Genomic DNA, 18,872 nt, shown 5'->3' on the forward strand with positions numbered 1-18,872 from the left:
TTATTCAACCTGTGCTCCATCCCCCCAGGGAGGCTGAGTACACAAACATCTCTTTCTATGGGACCAAGTAACTCAGCTTATTGAACTGCACTGAGGAGGCTACCAAACTGGAACAGTGCCTGGTGTGTTCTCTAGGATGGACTTTCCCAATAAGGTATATGCTAAATGTAGACCAGTTTTTATCTAATCCATGTGAATAATTAGTGGGGCCTGTGGGGAGACAGAGTCTCCTCAGGTCCCTAGAGAAACATACGGGGAAAAGTTCAGATGATGAAACTGATTGTTTTCCCATGGTAAGGAAACAAAAAGGCAAAACTTCCAAGGTGTCCGAGAAACAAAGTTCCTTTTGCAAGGTTGTTCATGCCAAAAAGATAAAGGCATAGAAGATAGAGAACCAAGAGTCCTTCTACAAGGTTTGACCAGGGTTAGTTAGATCCAGGACAGGTGAAGAATTGGAATAAGCATAGAAAACCTGAAAGTAATTAAGCTAGGACTGATAGTCCCTGTGCACACTCACTGAAATCATTTCTATAGCAGGAGTGATAATGAAACTGCTAAAGCTAGAAAAAGGACCTGTGCCAGACCCTAAGGAGACTAGGGAGGACAAAATGAGAAGAGGTTTCCCCTTCCTTTGCAGGATACTGGAATGATTAAGCCACAGGTATACTGGGATGACTGGGGCAGATCTCCAGGTGAAGTCGCCAGGGGCTTCCAAGTACACCTGGCCTCTGGCCCAAGATTGATTCACCACTCTGCCAAGAAAGGTGATGTCATTTATATTTTTATTGGCTTTTTCTGAAAATCGAGTTAACATAAATGAAGTTTCCAATTTAATATTTTTCTCTCTGAATAAAATGCAGGTATCAAACTTTATCCTTGGATCTCTGGGATTATACTAAAACCAGTTGGTTGAAATGTGTCCAGAATTTACTTCATTGGGAATCTACATTTTTTTTTTAATTTGGAAAAAGGTCTGTCTTGTGTATATGTGCCCAACTAGACTGATTGATTAGATAAGTGTTTGATCTATTGTGTATGAGAATGTGAAAATCTCTACATCTCATTTTTTCAGTATAGCCCATATTCCTGTGCACATTTAATATAATGGTTTTCAGAAATTTTAACTAAACTAATGAATAAATATTGCTATAAATTATTAACATTCAACTTAAGAATACAATGTTTTAACCAACAGAAAGAGAGAAGGGAGAGTATAATTTAACAGATGTTCAGAACCAGGGTTATCACAACATTTTTCCTAGAGCCTAGAACTTTTGAAGGTTTTTTTTTTTTCCTATAAGTCATTTTAGAATGTTGGCATGAGGCCCTGACTTCTGAGCATTTCACTCTCACCACCTCCAGAGCCCTTCGTTAATAATATTTTAGTCAGCTTTTTTTGCCACTGTGACCAAAAGACTTGACAAGAAAAATTACAAGAGGGAAAGTTTATTTGGGGGGGCTCATGATTTTAAAGGTCTTAGTCCACAGACTGCTGACTCCATTCTTTGGAACCCAAGGAGAAGCAGAACATCATGAACATCAGAAGAGTGACTATAATCTCTTTAACAACCACACATTCGTTAGCCCTAGTTCTACTCACAGTTTTCTGGCACAACTGCAGGTTTTTCAAATCTTTCTTCTTTGCTTTCTGTTCCTGATTATCGCAATAAGTTTGGCTAAAAGCTGCCAGCAATATAAACAACACCACCTGAATATTATACTGCCTAGAAATTTCTTCTGCCGGATTAAGATGTTCGTCACCTTTTAAAATCATCCTCACAGAAAGTCTCAAGACATGAGTAAACTGTAGACAACTTCTTAGATCATATTACAGATGGCCTCTAGTCCGATTTCCAAAAGAGTCCTCCTTCTGCTCTGAAACCTTGTCTTCATTGTCCACAGTCTTATCAGTATTCTGGTCTTCTGAACTCCTACCACAATCACCCATTTAGCTTTGCTTACAGTAATCTGAAGTTTTTCTAATTTGCATCTCTAAATGTCTCAAAATTCCTCCCACAAATTTCAAAAAGCTCCAAAAACTTCTAAGTCACATGGTAAAGCTATGACCCCACTTCTCTGTACCAATCTGTTTTAGCCAGCTTTTTAACTGCTTTGACAAAAAGACTTGACAAGAACAATTAGAAAAGTTTATTTGGGGGCTCACAGTTTTAGAGGTCTTAATCCATAGATGGCTGACTCCATTCTTTGGGCCCGGAAGTGAGGCAGAACATGATGTCAGAAGAGTGTGGTAGAGGAAAGCAGCTGGGAACATGGTACCAGAAAGCCAAAAGAGAGAGAGAGACTCCACTCACCAGGGCAAAATATATACCCCAAAGCCATACCCCTCAAAGACCTACCTCATTCAGCTACACCCTACTTGCCTTCAGTTACCTACAATCAGTTAATCCTTACCAGAGGATTAATTCACTGATTAGGTTAAGGTTCTCATAACAAGCATTTCACCTCTAAAATTTCTTGCATTATCTCACACCACATACCTAAATCATAACAAATGTTGAACTGTTAAAGAGAATAATGAATGTTGCAAATGTTTTCTTCTAGGAACTCTTTTATATTAAAATATTTTAATGTAAACATAACAGAGGCAATGTCCAACATCTCCCTGGGGAGGGGGTTCTTCTTCCTGCTGAGGAGGGTATAAGCTACTCAAAAACTTAAGATCTAAAATAATTAGTGAAAAACAAAACACAAATAGTCAGAAATATATTTACATAAAGCAGAGCCCCGCATAGATCTAGTACACATGGGTGCTGGAATTAGACAAAGAAAAGATGGCTCTGGTGGTTTATTTAAGGGGGTACATCAAAGGCAGGGATAAGATTACAAGGGCGGAGTCTTCCTTTGTGATGTCTTGTGGTCAGCAAGTTGATTGGCATCTTGGCAGGTCACACTCATCTCAGGTGCTATGTGGGCCACGGCAGAGTGGGGTAGAAATTCACACTGTCCCTAGGCAATTGACCAGAGAAAATGTCCACTGGTCATTCCCAAACACCGGATGTTTCTATCCATTAGGCTTTGATGCATGGTGACCCACATGCAACCCATCGATGGCTTGTGACATAAACAAAATAATGAAAGATACAATAGAAGTGAGAAAGCAATTTACTGCTGAGATTGTCTGTGTACAGGTGCATGTTCGCATGTGCATGTGCGCTTATTGTGCTAAGAATTTAACCCTGCGTTTCACACATGCCAGACAAATGCTCTACCACTTTGCTTTGCCCCCAGCCATAAACTATTTTTGACAAATATTTCTTTTTTTAACATGTTCTTCAGATTGAAGTTGCCTACATTTGAGCTCTAGAAATTCTTAGATTAAAATCTTAAAGGCTTGAAATGTATTTTTTAAGATTTTAAGTTCATTTATTCTAATAATGAAAATTATAAAATGGTAAATTTCAAATAGTCTTTTTAGACTGAACTAAAAAGGATGAGAAATAAAAAAAAAAAAAAGGTTGCCATTGGGTCAAGAAGGATCAACTCTTTAAAACAATCCTTGAGTATTGGGGATATAGCTCTATGGTAGAGCACTTGCTTGGCACGTGCAAGGCCCTGGGTTCAATTCCTAGCAAACACACACACACACACACACACACACACACACACACACACACACACACACAGTAAAAGAATCCTAGAGAATTATTTGAATCAGTCCCACGTTTGCTCCCATATTCCAGTCTCCTCAAACCTTGAGAACTTTAGCTGTTTGCCACTCCCTTCTTGTCTATAATTTTCAATACATATCGGCATCTACTAATGCTCTTAAATATTGCCTTATTTTCCCATCTGCCATGCTGTCCCCAATATCACAAAATAACCCTGTCATTTGTTCAGTTATTTGAAGGACTGATAATATGCATTCATGATTGTTATCATGGCCAAGACAAATAAATGTCTTACCTAGCTTCTCTTTCCTTTATTCTTTTTCTGTCAGTGTCTTTTGCTTAGTGCTAATAACTAAATCAACCTTAGCTCAAAACTCAACCCACTTGATTATCTATGCTGAAATGATACCTTCACTTTAACTTGTTAAGTCAGTGCATCTGGCTTCAGAGTAACCAGTACTAATGAGTAAAGATACTGAGGCACTAACTGCAGTTTTGGTCTTAGTGCCCTCAGAGGTCATTAATACAGACCAAATCTCTTAGAGACAGTAGGTATCTTCTTACAATCTTTTCACTTTCTTAGAGCCTTGGATTTCTTCTTCAAATATTTGTTCTGTCCTTGCCAATTATAAGATGATTTTCCTTACAGAGGAGACAGAAGCAAAGTTAGATTTGTGAATTTTCCTTTCTCTTTTTCACCCATCTGTTCTTCTATGAATCCTGAGCAAGATATGTCACTTCAAATTTACTATACCCTAAATTTTTAGAAAGTCTTTTTAGCCTCATTGTATTTGTATAAGACTCAAATCGTTTGAAGTTATAGTCCTGATTTTACTCTTAAAAGTCTATGCCGGATTCTCATTCATCCTCAGTCATGGGCTCTTATTTCTATCTTTTGTTCATGGATTTAAAAATCACTAGAGAATCCTCAATGCATTCATGATAATTTCTTTGGGTCCTTTTGCATTTTCTAACTCATTTATAATCATGTGGCAGAACTGCCTCTTTTGGTAATATTCTAAACCTTTAGCTTGTTTCTCATTCAGAGACTCATGCCACATAATTATGCTGGTTTTTTCCTCTCAATTTTATAAAATCTGTCTTCCAAAAAAATCTAGGTTCTTTATCATGCCCAGTCCTCCTCTTACTCGTTATCATTAAGTCTGCAATCATACATTCAAAATAATAGATTAGGAGTCAAGAAGACCTAGATTGTCATCCCATGTTTTACTTATAATTTGACCACGGAAAAATTATATAATATCTGAACTCCGATTTTGTCATTTGAAAAGGGAATCCAAAATTCTAATGCCAATCAATCTAATTGATAGTTTGGCATTTGGGGATAACAACCTGTCCCAAATTCCTGGGCAGAAACAGGATTTGAACTAAGTCTATACAACTCATGTTCTCTCCAAAATACCAACATGCCTATTTCTGTACTGAAATTCAATAAAAGAAATTCTCTGACTACTATAGGCCCATCTTTTATGAGCCTCCCAAGAAATTTCATACAAAGTTCAAAAATCAGAAAACAGACTTCTCAAGTGTCACACTGGAAGCTAAAAGTCAGTGCCATAATAATCCCTTCAAGATTACCTCCTAGAATTTATTATTTCCCAGAAATATTTGCTAGACTTCTATATCAGTAAATTAGATGAGAAGACAGAATAAAGACATTTTCAACACTTTTAACACATCTTCTTAAGAAGATAAAATTGATGAAATGCCCCATTTGTTTTAGCATACTGAGAGGAGATAGTAAGTACTTAGAAAACAAAACAAAGACTATTATTAATCTCAAGGAAAACAAAAAGTGGGGCACACATGTCTTGTGGTTCACTTTCAAGAGAATGTACAAAGTCAAAATAAACAATGAATTTAGATCTAACCAAAATTACAATATAGCTCAATCAAGATGATGAGGGACAGGTGTATATAAGAGTATATATTCATACTAGTGAATGTATATGCAGGAGGTACTGTGGGAAAAAAAAGCTAATATCTTATTAACAGTGGGAAAAGAGATATCATCCTGCATAGAAGTGAGTCCATGGATAATACCTAAAACTGAAAAACAAACAAAAATCTAAACATTGTTTAAACATATGGCAATGCATGATCAAAAAATAATGGTTAAATTGTTGAAGATAGTCGTCTCTAAAAATGGATGGGAAGCAAGAAGATAGGTAAGTCTGTTATTACTTTAAACAAGCCTTGGTTTGCTATTTGACTCTTCAAACTCTATGATTAAACAAAAAGGAGTGGGGACTTGGGATCAGAAGTAGAGCAGTTGCCTGGCATATGTAAGTCCCTGGGTTTGATTTCCAGAACATTAAAAAAAATAAATTAAAAAAAAAAAGGAAAAAGAAAGAAAAGAAAAAGCAAAAAGTGAAATAAAATCTCTAAAAAAGGATGTTGCTGTATGGTATCCATGGTTTCATGGAAGATATCAACTGATAACTGCTTAAGATTGACTAAAGGGGCCTGTACTAGATATTTAGGAAGATCACAATGTTGACCTAGTTGAAAACAACAAAAATCACATTTATTTGGGAGCTAATTAGGATTGTAATCCAGGAAAGCAAAAGGAGTTCAGGAAAAATAAAAGCAAACTAGAAAATGTGCTCTAAAGTTTCACAAACTGATAGCTGTATTTATAGCTTTGAAACACAAGGGGGTTTGAAATTACATCACTTGTTAGTCAAGAATTAGGATTGGTGCTAGAAAGAAATTCAGCTATTTTGTAAGAAACACATTGGGCACAGTGTCAGTCTTTAGAGAGGTCGGGGAAGGGGTTCCCTGTACAGAGGCTGGCAGAGGTTAATAATGTTTCAAAGGTCAACTCCCATTTGGAGGTGGATAAGTCTGCAGTCCAGTTCAAAAGTTTAGCTACAGATGTGCCTGAAATCTGATTAACAATTGACACTGGTATTGGACATCAGGAACTGGCCCTTGTTTCCCCAGTGTTGAAAATTAAACACCTAAGAAATGCCAAGTTAAGCATAGAAAGAAGTTTTATTTAAGAAAGTGATAGAGACAGGTTTCTCCAAAGAGAAGGAGGCTTCCAAGCCAAAAAACCCATGGGAGGGGGTGTATCTTGCTCTTTTATAAATCCCAGAACCCCTCTTTTTAATTATTGACTTCTCTTTCTTCTCCATGTACTTGCCTGAGAGCAGATACACAGAGGTTAATTGTTAGCAACCCAGAGTGCCTGGGAGCAGGATCGCAGAGATTAACAACCTTTCTGAGAACCAGTCATCATCCTTTATCAACCCCACCCCCATTATTACCTATACTGACTACCTGACCTTTACCCCTGCCTCAGTTTGCTGAGAAATGGGATATATCCTGTCCACTTAGGCTGGGGGACTCCAGGGGCAGCTTGTTTTTTGGTAAAGAAAGCATGTGGAGGTCAGCAAAATGGGCCCATTTTATAGAATGATTCTCTTAACCTCACATTTGCACCATTCTCATCTATCTGTCCCATTACAGGATAACTTCCCAACTCCATTTTAAGTGCTCTGACCAACTGAACTCTACTTTGATTTTTTTTTTCCTTGACAATGAGAAGGTACAATTCATTCTTCCTTGGGAAGAAAAAAAAAGTGGTAATATATCACACAGATTAGGTCTTCTTTGGGTAGAATATTAAATTTTTAATTAGGAGTGTTCTAGGCAGGATAAGAAGGGAAGGATCATCTAATCTAGTCAGGAAAAAATAGCACTAGTAAAGGAACAGAAGCATGAAATCATCTTTCGATTTTCAGGACTCTGTCTTTACTCTGGCTAGGATTTGCCATACATTCAAATGAATGTTAGGTAATTGACTAAAACACCTTACATTTCAATCTATAGCAAGATACTCTTAAAAGTCACAAATCCAATAGTGTATAGTAAATGATATCAACATCCAGTGGAACTCAGGAAGTCATCCTTCACATTTTCCTGTCCTTAATCTACATTTCTCATCCATTATCAACTGACACTTTCTCCAAATGGATGAAGACTTGTGAACCAGTGGAGCTAGAAGCTTTTTGGGTTTTTTTGTTTGTTTTTTTTATATATATATTTTTTTTTTTAGTTTTTGACGGACACAACATCTTTGTTTGTATGTGGTGCTGAGGATCGAACCCGGGCCGCACGCATGCCAGGAGAGCGCGCTACTGCTTGAGCCACATCCCCAGCCCAAGCTTTTTAAACAGAGCATTATTGATACAAGTATGTGGGGCAGCTTTGTCCATCTTAGTTCAAATTCCCACCATTTCTTACTTGTACCTTCATAAGTGTTTCCTAAACATTTCTAGGTTTGTCTCTTCTCCTTCCATTCTCCACTTGCAGTTAGAGTAAACGCATCAAAATGCAAATTTTACCATCTCAATCCTTCTACTTAGAATACTTCTGTGATTTTTCCATTTCTATTAAGATATCTTCCAAATTATTTTCAAAATGGTGCAGTCAATTCTGGCTTCATCTCCATCATGTTCCCCAATAAAATATAGCCATCTCTTCCCTCTAGCCACATGGCTTTCTTTCAAGTCTTCTAAACCCTACATATACCCTCTACCACTGGGCCTTTCCCCATGATACTACCAGCCTTGAACATTCTCTTTCAGTATATGCCTCCACTCCCACCCCTCTTTCACATTTGGTCCATGAGTTCTTTGAACTCATCTTTTACATGTATACAGGACATCATGCATATATCCTTTATAGCACTGATCACATCTGTAATTTTAAATTCATTTGTAGGGTTACTTGATTACAGTCTATCTCTCTTCTATAAGTTCAATGTGAACAGGAATTATATCTACATCAATGTGTATTTAATGAATGCATAAAGAAAAAACATGCTAGAATCTACAAAAAAAAATAAAATAAAATCCTTAGAGAACAACAGAACATGCTTTCTTAGCAATTTCAGAAAAAGTAAGCTCTCTGATACCCTGAGCACTATCTAAATGGACAAGTTGTTGTCCATTATATCTCAATTTAAAAACACAAGAAAATATACAAATAAATGTAATTGGAAGTAATCTCTTAAGTGGCACACTTAACACTTGCATGTCAACTAAGAAATGCAGCAGATTTTCACCATATTAGGTGGCTCACTCTTAATTCTCTCTGATTCCTGTGTAATCTTTTTAAAAATCAGCACCATGCTGAGAACAGACTCTGAGGAGGTTGATAAAAATACAAAACTTATTCAATAAGTAGTCTCTTCTTCCATTTCCTTCTGAGTAAAAAGAAGTGTCATCCTTACAGAGCTTCTAGCCGTCAGCAGGCCAGATAATCCATCTGTTTCTTTCATTAAACAGACTGAACATTGCTTCATTTGAATTGGACTCTCTCCAATCTTTCTAAAGATTTTCTACCCACAGAGGTGCTTATCTATTGAAAAAAAATTTAAGGATGATACCTCATTTTTCACTTTTTACTAAAAGTGATTTGCTGTTGCATTTTCTTCCTTAGCTCATTTTAAACCAGATGCTATTTCTAGGAAAAAAAAAAAAACAATGATTCATGTTTTATTTTAACTAACTTTGCATGCTTAAGTGCTACTGTGTCCTCTCCTTTTAGATAAGTAGCAGGAACAAAAGACAAAGTTACCAGTAAATAGCACAAAAATTCCTTTATTCTCTTAACAATGACTTAGTAAGTCACCAAACAGCTATCAAGTTTGTGAAGGAATTTACTTCGCTCCTCTGTTCATTCATTTGTACTGCAAAGGTTGATATTAAATACTTGTCAAAAACTTGACTTGACCAGGGCCCCTGCCTTCAAGGAGATGAGAGTCCAGTCAAGAGAAAATTAATGCAGCTTTATGGATGCCAATATAGATTTTGGTCATTCCAGATGAAGGAAATAAGTTATCATAACAAAGTAGGAGACAAAGGCAATTTAAACTGAGGAAACTATGGGAACCTTTGAAAATTAAGGGGCTATTGAAACTGTAAAGAATGAGAATAAAGGCTAGAATGGAGGGTAGGATTTGTGTTAAGAAAGACCTGGAAAATCGTGCTCAAGAGCTGGAACTGAAACTGAAGAGAACGATTCATAGGAAAGCTTGTGACCTTGAATCTCTCATTTAGAAAAATTATCATGGCATTGATATGGAAAACAAAATTTAAAGGAAAAAAATCTTCCTATAAAGTCTAGAAACAATTCCTAAAATAGAGCAAAGTTTCATATTACTATAAATATAAAAAAATAAATATTAGGCTGACTATCTAGAGAGGTTTGAAATATTCTTCTTTGTAATACCCTTGCAATAAAATAATTATAGAAACTCACCAATCTTTAAGTTCTTTGAAAACTAAACACTTAGTCCTAAAATTATCCACAGCTAATTTCTAACTTTATTTTTAAAGGGACAAGTGCAGCCTTAACATTCCCTTTAGCATAACTAAATTTTTTAAAAAATATTTTTAGTTGTCAATGGACCTTTATTTGTTCTTATGTGGTGCTGAGAATTGAATGCAATGCCTCACACATGCCAGACAAGCGCTCTGCCACTGAGCCACAACCCCAGCCCAGCATAACTAAATTTTAAACAGATTTCTTCCTGAATATAGGATCCTGATCTCCCTTTTCTTAGAAGCATTTATTTTAGAAAATTTTCTTTTATAAATTCTTTTTTCTGCCCCTTTGAGATGTAAATACAACCCAGAAATGTTCTCTAAGATTTAGGAGCCATCCCTTGGAAATACAGTCATCAAGAAAGATAGCTACACTGTTTCTCAGTCCATTGCTTGTAGTATCTTAACTTCAATAAAGCACCAAAAAGCAAACATAGACAACCAACTTCCCTAGTGTCCTCCAGTGCTTAAAAAGTCCTCTCACCTTTCATTTCTGTGGACTTGAGTTCAATCTCTCCAATATTGCTTTGGTTAGAGCATTTATCCATGTCTTCTCTGTCATCCTTCACATCTCAGCTTGAATGTCACTTCCTCTAAGAGGTCTTCTAAGGGACCAGTCCTTCCAGTCTAGATCTAGGACCTTTCTCCACTTCCTCTTAGGTAACATTTATTATATTTTTTATTAATTACCAATTTACTTGTCCCTAAACCCTACTACATTTCATCGGGACAGGAGAATATTTGCTTGTATTTATCATATTATATATAGTTTTAATGACTACATATTTATTGAATAAATTGATGAATGAGCCATGACACTAAGACTCCTGAAATTTCAAAATAGAGTGCTAATATGTCATCTTATCTGTTTTCATACTATGTGAACCTGCCTTCAATCAAAATAGGAAGCGGAACATTCTATGTCCTTGACAAAAAGCTCAGTGTCTGCTCTCCCCTTCTTTACAGACTTAGTCAAAAGAGTTTGAGACAAATTTCCCTAGAAGCAATCTACCTTTTCCTCTATGTGTACTGAATTACATATAAAGTTTAAGAGACAAGAGGGTTTGACATTACTATGAAAATCAAGAGTCAAGTTTGACCAACAAAAGTCTAAATGTTTGGACCATGTTAGTTTAATTCTTCTAAGATTCACCTGAGAACCCTACATCTGTGAAAACCACATGGGCACTACACACTTAGAATTCTGCATAAAAGGCACACACACTGTGTCTCATACGTATGCTGGTACAAGTGTATACACTTTACAGTTTATTTGAATAGCATCTTCTGGAATTACATAAAGTGTTGGCCTTGCAATCACCTCCATCAAGTTGCTCTTTGTACTAAGCCTCTACCTTTTGTGAATAAAGCTAGACACACAGAAAGTCACACCTCAATTTTCAGTAAATATACTATCAATGATACTGTCCTCTTCAATGATCAGTATCATCTATTTGAAACCCCACCAAGAAGTGTATTCTTGAATTTGGTGTTAGTACAAATTCAATGCAAGTTTCTTGGAGAAAATAGTGAAATGGAGGGCTGGGGATATAGCTCAGAAAGACAACACTTGCCTAGGATGTGCAAGGCCCCTGGGTCAATTCCTAGCACTGTTTAAAAAAAAATGAAGTGGACAAACCATTATTGAGTCTAGAGAGAAATTCTGAAGGTTCCAAATCCTTTTGTGTCCCTCCTTCTCCTCATTCATTGTATCCCCAAGGAAGGAGAAACCCACTATGAATTAGTCAAATTCCAAAATAATCTTTGAGTTATTATACTAGGTATCTTTTGGTAATGTCTAACTTTCATGAGAGTGGAGACATGAGATAGAGCTCAGGTATTTCACTTGCTTAGGAAGCATTATTCTCCCCACCCATATTCCCTTTCCCTTTAAAAAAAACAAGTGAAAACCAGAGTAAGTCTGAGATAAAAGGAGTAAGCTGTGATCTGCCTATTCTAGGAGGAATAAACAACATATAAGTCATTCTTAAAGCCATGCTGCTGTGGAATGAGAAAAGACATAAGACAAAATACAATTACTTAAACAGTAGTAAACAATGGATGACAGGAAAGAAGCCTACAAAGGATTGAGAAGGTGTAAGACAGAAACTGGATGAAAAATGATATATGAGAGCTACTAGAGGAAGAGGGATTTTTTCCAGACAGGAAGGAGTATGGCATTGGGTTAACAAAGTCAAAACCTACTGACAGGACAAGTAAATCAAAAAGTGTCCATTGAACTCAGCTATAAGGAAGGCTGGACCTTGAGGGGAGTAGTTAGTGAAGGGAAAGGATGCTATCTGAAAAGAGACCGAGAAACGAATCAATTAAAAGCGTCAGAGAATGAACAATACGTTCAAGAGGTCCCAGTGAAAACAGGAGGGAAAAGAGAAGAAAGATAAGCCAGGATTTGAAAGAGCTGTGAATAGCTGGGTGTTGTGGCACATGCCTGTAGTCCCAGCCATTCAGGAGGCTGAGGCAGGAAGGTCACATGAGCTCATGAATTTGAGGCCATTCTGGGTGTCACTATGGCAAAAGGTGTGACTTATGCAGTGAGTAGGAGAAACAAAGAATATCCACGCGCTTCTGCCTTTGTCAATGCTGTATTCACTCAAATCACTCAATACAATTTCACTCTATAGGTTCTTGATCAAGAAAATGACAATCCTTAATGCTAGGCACTGCAATAGACATAATCCATTCACAACAAATAATTCGAGATTAATTCTAAGCACTGCAAACACAATCATGTCAGGCTCATGACAGACATTCCCTCTGCATGCTAAGTTCAAGTGTCATATCAACAGTCTCTAACCTTAGCCTTTAAGTCCAGCAGATGCACACTCACTCAGACCACGGTGATCAGGTCAGGAACCAAGGCAGGCTTCTCCTGGGATGGAGCTTGAGGAAAGTGTCATGGGGAGAAGTTGTGGCCCCCACCAGGGTCGAGATGTGGCTGCAGAGTTTGAGAACAGTGAGGAAAATTCAGAGGATCAAGCAAACGATGAAAAAAAGTGTTGGGATGTCAGTCTAGGTTCTCATCAGGCCATCCTCACACTGGGTAATATAGAAGAACCCATATATTTTAAAAAAAAAAACAGATAATATTAGAGGGAGATTTTACTGATTTAATTGGTTACTTAGTTTCGTGTTTCATTGTTTTGATGTTATTGTTTGTTATGGTTTAGATACGATATGTCCTCCAAAAGCTCATGTGTGAGATAATGAAAGAATTTTCAGAAGTCATAGTCTATAAAGCCTATGTTCAGGAATCAGCCTAACTCAAGTTATAACTGGGGGACCCAATTATAGGAGATACCTATAATTGGATCACATAATGTGTTTTTACTAGATGAAGCCAAAATATTTTCCCTTATACATATTGCAGTTCTGTTTAAGAGACTGGAAGACTTGTATTAAATTGTGAAGACCAAATCTCTGCTGTAATACAGTTTTTCACATTAAATTACTCTTTGAGAAAAAAAAATTTCAAAGGTGAAATTATTACAATATAAGAGGTGTAACATGATCAGTGGATTAATCCACTGATATGGATTAACTGGGTGGTAATTACAAGTAGGTTGTGGGTAGCTAGAGGAAGTAAGTCAGTGGGATTGACCTTTGGGGTATATAGTTTGTCCCTGGTGAGCAGAGCTAGCCAAAGTTTTCATAAAAATTCATTATTCCTCTTCATTCTTTCTTTTTTCTCCTCTGTGTATTTTCAAATGCCTTGTCTTTGAAATCATTAATCCATCCTTCTGTTGATATGGCCTGCTTTATCTATCACATTTTAAATTTTACTTTGTGTATATTTCAATTTAATGATTTGTTTGATTTTTTTAGAAATTTCTTCCATCTCTCTGTTAAATTTCTTTGATGGGGTATTGGACCTTGTTCTGTGTTCTCTTGACTCTCGCTGAATTCCTTAATACTGATGTTTTAAATTCTTCATCTGAGACTTCATCCATACTGGTTATTATCTATTTAGCTTCTGGCACCTTATTTGGTCCATTAGGTGAATTCATGGTTCCCTGAAAGTTCTTGAGGCTTGTTTTTGGGTATTTTCAGCTGGGCATTGAAGGAGTAGGTATTTATTCCAGTCTTCATAATCTGGCTTCCTTTTTGCTAATTTTTCCAGAAATCCAAGCAGACTGTAAATATTCTATGAGCTTTTAGTACTGAGTGGTGCTTTAAAAGACAGGTATCTCTCTAGTTTGCTGTTTGTGTGTTGTCACTGTTTCAGCACTAGATTATAATTCAGGCCTAGATTTGTCCCAAATTCACAGTTGTATTATTTAGCATGAACTGAGGGAGTACCTAAAATGTGTGGCCTTTCCCTGTATGCTTCTCCCTGTAGTTGAGAAAAGTCTAGATATGTCATCTATGTCACTGACCTGTGGTCTCACACTAAAGGATTCTGCCCGGCTTTGAGCACTGGACTATGGAGGGAACAGAACTAGGCATCTATGCCATATCTGTGGCCACCAGTGTTGCAACACTGTGTCATCCATTTAGCCCCTTAATCACTTTTTAATTTTTTATTTTTTGGTACCATGGATTGAACTCGGGGGCACTCAATCACCAAGCCACATCCCCAGTCCTATTTTGTATTTTATTTAGAGACAGGGTCTCACTGAGTTGCTTACCACCTTGCTTTTGCTGAGGCTGGCTTTGAACTTGCAATCCTCCTGCCTCCACCTCCCCAAACCGCTGAGATTGCAAGCATGTACCACCGTGCCCAGCTCAATCACTCTTAATAGATAACTATTAGACCAGAAAACTTTTTTTAACATTTTATTTTATAGTTGTAGGCAAACACGATACCTTTATTTTCATGTGGTGCAGAGGATTAAACCCAGTGCCTCGCCCATGTTAGGCAAGGGCTGTTCCTCTGAGCCACAATCCCAGCCCCAATAAAACTTTTTTTATTTCTTTTTTTTTATTGGTTGTTCAAAACATTACAAAGCTCTTGACATATCATATTTCATACATTAGATTCAAGTGGGTTATGAACTCCCATTTTTACCCAAATACAGATTGCAGAATCACATCAGTTACACATCCACATTTTTACATAATGCCATATTAGTAACTATTGTATTCTGCTACCTTTCCTATCCTCTACTACCCCCCCTCCCCTCCCCTCCCATCTTCTCTCTCTACCCCATCAACTATAATTCATTTCTCTCCTTGTTTATTTTCCCATTTCCCTCACAACCTCTTATATGTAATTTTGTATAACAATGAGTGTCTCTTTCCATTTCCATGCAATTTCCCTTCTCTCTCTCTTTCCCTCCCACCTCATGTCTCTGTTTAATGTTAATTTTTTCCTCCTGCTCTTCCTCCCTGCTCTGTTCTTAGTTGCTTCCATTATATCAAAGAAGACATTTAGCATTTGTTTTTTAGGCATTGGCTAGCTTCACTTAGCATAATCTGCTCTAGTGCCATCCATTTCCCTGCAAATTCTATGATTTTGTCATTTTTAGTGCTGCGTAATACTCCATTGTGTATAAATGCCACATTTTTTTAACCATTCATCTATTGAAGGGCATCTGCGTTGGTTCCACAGTCTAGCTATTGTGAATTGTGCTGCTATAAACATCGATGTGGCAGTGTCCCTGTAGTACACTCTTTTAAGGTCTTCAGGAAATAGTCCAAGAAGGGGAATAGCTGGGTCAAATGATGGTTCCATTCCCAGCTTTCCCAGGAATCTCCATACTGCTTTCCAAATTGGCCGAACCAATTTGCAGTCCCACCAGCAATGTACAAGAGTACCCTTTTCCCCACATCCTCGCCAACACTTATTGTTGTTTGACTTGCTAATGGCTGCCAATCTTACTGGAGTGAGATGATATCTTAGGGTGGTTTTGATTTGCATTTCTCTGACTGCTAGAGATGGTGAGCATTTTTTCATGTATCTGTTGATTGATTGTATGTCCTCCTCTGAGAAGTGTCTATCCAGGTCCTTGGCCCATTTGTTGATTGGGTTATTTGTTATCTTATTGTTTAATTTTTTGAATTCTTTGTATACTCTGGATATTAGGGCTCTATCTAAAGTGTGAGGAGTAAAGATTTGTTTCCATGAATTAGGCTCCCTATTCACCTCTCTTATTGTTTCTCTTGCTGAGAAAAAACTTTTTAGTTTAAGTAAGTCCCATTTGTTGATTCTTGTTATTAACTCTTGTGCTATGGGTGTCCTATTAAAGGAATTTGGAGTCCGACCCCACAATATGTAGATCAGAGCCAACTTTTTCTTCTATCAGATGCAGAGTCTCTGATTTGATATCAAGCTCCTTGATCCATTTTGAGTTAACTTTTGTGCATGGCGAGAGAAGGGGATTCAGTTGCATTTTGTTGCATATGGATTTCCAGTTTTCCCAGCACGATTTGTTGAAGATGCTATCCTTCCTCCATTGCATGCTTTTAGCCAGTTTATCGAATATAAGATAGTTGTAGCTTTGTGGATTAGTCTCTGTGTCCTCTATTCTGTACCATTGGTGCACCCACCTGTTTTGGTGCCAGTATCATGCTGTTTTTTTTTTTACTATTGCTCTGTAGTATACTTTGAAATCTGGTATCACTATGCTGCCTGATTCAAACTTCCTGCTTAGAGTTACTTTTGCTATTCTGGGTCTTTTATTTTTCCATATGAATTTCATGATTGCTTTATCTATTTCTACAAGAAATGCCGTTGGGATTTTGATTGGTATTGCATTAAACCTATAGAGAACTTTTGGTAATATCGCCATTTTGATGATGTTAGTTCTGCCTATCCATGAACAGGGTATATCTTTCCATCTTCTAAGATCTTCTTCTACTTCTCTTTTTAGGGATCTGTAGTTTTCATTGTATAAATCTTTCACCTCTTTTGTTAGGCTGATTCCAAAGTATTTTATTTTTTTTGAGGATACTGTGAATGGAGTGTTTTTTCTCATTTCCATTTCAGAAGTTTTGTGGCTGATATACAGGAATGCCTTTGATTTATGCGTGTTGATTTTACATCCTGACACTTTGTTGAATTCATTTATTAGTTTTAGTACTTTCTTTGTAGACCCTTTTGGGTCTTCTAGGTATAGAATCTCATCAGCTACAAATAGTGATAATTTAAGTTCTTCTTTTCCTATTTTTATACCTTTAATTTCTTTCGTCTGTCTAATTGCTGTGGCCAGTGTTTCGAGAACTATATTGAATAGAAGTGGTGATAGAGGGCATCCCTGTCTTGTTCCAGATTTTAGAGGGAATGCCTTCAATTTTTCTCCATTCAGAATGATGCTAGCCTGAGGCTTAGCATAGATAGCTTTTACAATGTTGAGGAAAGTTCCTATTATCCCTAGTTTTTCTAATGTTTTGAACATGAAGGGATGCTGTACTTTGTCGAATGCTTTTTCTGCGTCTATCGAGATGATCATATGGTTCTTATCTTTAAGTCTATTGATGTGGTGAATAACATTTATTGATTTCCGTATATTGAACCAGCCTTGCATCCCAGGGATGAATCCTACTTGATCATGGTGCACAATTTTTTTGATGTGTCTTTGTATCCAATTCGCCAGAATTTTATTGAGGATTTTTGCATCTAGGTTCATCAGAGATATTGGTCTGTAGTTTTTTTCTTTGAGGTGTCTTTGTCTGGTTTCGGAATCAGGATGATGTTGGCCTCATAGAATGAATTTGGCAGAACTCCCTCTTTTTCTATTTCCTGAAATAACTTGAAAAGTATTGGTATTACTTCTTCTTTAAAGGTTTTGTAAAACTCTGCTGTATACCCATCTGGTCCTGGGCTTTTCTTGGTTGGTAGTCTTTTGATTGCTTCTTCTATTTCATCCATTGATATTGGTCTGTTTAAATTGTGTGTATCCTCCTGACTCAGTCTAGGCAAATCATATGACTTAAGAAATTTATCGATGTCTTCACTATCTTCTATTTTATTGGAATATAGGTTTTCACAATAATTTCTAATTATCTTCTGTATTTCTATAGCATCTGTTGTGATATTGCCTTTTTCATCCCATATGTTAGTAATTTGAGTTCCCTCTCTTCTTCTCTTCGTTAGCATGGCTAAGAGTCTGTCGATCTTATTTATTTTTTTGAAGAATCAACTTTTTGTTTTGTTAATTTTTTCAATAGTTTCTTATGTTTCAATTTCGTTGATTTCTGCTCTGATTTTAATTATTTCTTGCCTTCTGCTACATTTGCTGTTGTTTTGCTCTTCCTTTTCTAGGGCTTTGAGATGAAGTGTGAGCTCATTTATTTGTTGGTTTTTCCTTTTTTTGAGGAATGACCTCCAGGCGATGAATTTCCCTCTTAAAACTGTTTTCATTGTGTCCCATAGATTCTGATATGTTGTGTCTGTATTTTCATTTATCTCTAAGAATTTTTTGATTTCCTCCTTTATGTCTTCTGTAACCCATTGATCATTCAGTAATATATTGATCATTTTCCATGTGATGTAGGATTTTTCCTTCCTTCTTTTATCATTGGTTTCCAGTTCCATTCCATTATGATCAGATAAAATGCATGGTATTATCTCCACCCCTTTATATTTACTGAGGGTTGCCCTATGGCATAATATATGGTCTATTTTTGAGAAGGCTCCATGTGCTGCTGAGAAAAAAGTATATCCACTTGATGATGGTTGATATATTCTATATATGTCAGTTAAGTCTAGGTTATTGATTGTGTTATTGAGTTCTACAGTTTCTTTATTCAACTTTTGCTTGGAGGATCTGTCCAATGGTGAGAGAGGTGTGTTGAAGTCACCCATAATTACTGTGTTGTGGTCTATTTGATTGTTGAACTTGAGGAGAATTTGTTTTATGAATGTTGCAGCACCATTATTTGGTGCATAAATATTGATAATTGTTATGTCTTGTTGGTGAATGGT

The sequence above is a fragment of the Ictidomys tridecemlineatus genome, chromosome 5 (assembly GCF_052094955.1).
Source record: "Ictidomys tridecemlineatus isolate mIctTri1 chromosome 5, mIctTri1.hap1, whole genome shotgun sequence".
Taxonomy (NCBI): domain Eukaryota; kingdom Metazoa; phylum Chordata; class Mammalia; order Rodentia; family Sciuridae; genus Ictidomys; species Ictidomys tridecemlineatus.